General features: G+C 39.5%; 1 non-coding gene across 1 annotated transcript; it reads right to left on the minus strand.

The window, feature by feature from the left end:
- Positions 1-607: 607 nt before the first annotated feature.
- LOC141625548 (small nucleolar RNA R71) lies at positions 608-711 on the minus strand. Its single transcript, XR_012535321.1, has one exon. It is a non-coding gene; the product is annotated as a small nucleolar RNA R71 (small nucleolar RNA).
- Positions 712-1,848: the final 1,137 nt, after the last annotated feature.

Below are 1,848 nucleotides of genomic sequence, written 5' to 3' on the forward strand. Positions count from 1 at the left end.
ATTATTTTCGAGTTGTTTGATATTTTGCATGTCTAGAAGATCACAAGGTAACTTGTTACCCATTGATCACGAAATTGAAAGAACTTTGACAACCAATAGAAGACTTGCTAGAAATACTTTGAGAGGTATTGGTGACGTTGTATACATTCATCCAAATACTATCGAGTTCATCAACATTTTTGTAAGAGAAGGAGAGGAGAACCCAACACAAAACCCACCACAAAATCAACCCACAATGCCTAAATTTTCATCACATTCCGTACCAACCGAGGAGAACCTACCAAATGGTACTCCCTCACCATAACATTTGACCGAAAATTTCATTGCTAATTCCGCATTTATCCAATTAGTCGAAAGAAGCCAATTTGGGGGGATGCCTAGTGAAGACCCTCATTCTCATATGGAGACTTTTTGTGACTATTGTGATGCGATTTCACAAACCGGAGTGACTCAAGACCAAATTCGATGGGTCTTATTTCCTTTTTCTTTGATTGGTACCGCGAAACAACGGCTAAAGAGCCTTGATAAGGCTACTCTTGGTATTGACTCTTAGAAGAAATTGGCTCTTGCTTTCTACAAAAAGTTCTACCCTCCGGAAAAGACTAACATGCTAAGAGTCCAAATCACGGGATTTAAACAAAGGGACGAAGAATCGTTGTATGAAGCTTGGGAGCGATTCAAGGGAACTTGTCGCTCATGTCAACATGGGATCAAATGGTATGTTCACCGAAGTTGACGATAATCAAACATGGAACAAGATTGAGGGAATGGCGGTCCATAACTCACAATATAGTAGACCTCGGAAGGCTACTAGAGGAGGAAAGCATGAAGCGGACTCTATTACTCAATTGGGTGCTCAACTTAGTGCTCATATTGATACCATCAACTTGAAGTTTGAGAAGGCTATGGCTAAACTTGAAGAAGCCTCCAAATCACCTAAGCAACATGTTAATGCCATGGTGGCATCTTCACTCAATTCTAAGTGAAATATGTGAGAATTGTGGAACTTTGGGACATGACCAAAGTGAATGTAGGGGAACAAGTGAGCAAGTGAATGCTTTTCAAGCATACAAGAGTGGTACCCCTTATTCCAACTATTACAATGAAAACACCAATTTTCAATCCAAATCTCTCATACAAAAGCCAAAATGTTCAAAACCCTCAAACAACATACAACCCACCTCCAATGAGAAACTAAAATCAAATACCCTTTTACAACCAAAACCAAGGTTACCAAAATCAAACTCTATACACTCAATCAAATGACCAAGGTTTTGATTTTTAAAAAGCGGTCCTCCAAATGCAAAAAAACCAACAAGAGTTTTTCACTCAAATGCAAAAGGATAGCCAAGCAAAAGACATCACCATTAACAACATACTAGCTCACACAAAGATGTTGCAGACCCAAATGTCTCAATTAGCATCTTCAAGTTCACAAAGACAAAAGGGGCAATTACCACCTCAAGGTAATAACCCAAGACAAGAATCGGTGAGTGCCATCCATTTTAGGAGTGGTACAAGGTATGAAGGGCCGAAGAAGCCCGTTGATGAAGATATTGTGAAGACTAATGACAAGGAAAGAGTCGTTGAAAGCTCTAAAGAAGAAGAACCCACCATTCAAGAAGTTTCAAAGAAGGATGAAGAGAAGGCCAAAGAAAAGGAGCCTATTGTGATTAGACTTCCATTCCCGAGTCGTCAAGCTAAGCCTAAGTTTGATGACCAACATGGAAAATTCATGGAGATTGGGAAGAATTTAGAAGCCTCTATTCCATTTACGGAATTGATCAATCATGGTCCGGCCTATGCAAAGTATATGAAAGATATTCTTACAAAGACGAAATCCATCCG

This window comes from Silene latifolia, chromosome X, assembly GCF_048544455.1.
Source record: "Silene latifolia isolate original U9 population chromosome X, ASM4854445v1, whole genome shotgun sequence".
Taxonomy (NCBI): Eukaryota; Viridiplantae; Streptophyta; class Magnoliopsida; order Caryophyllales; family Caryophyllaceae; genus Silene; species Silene latifolia.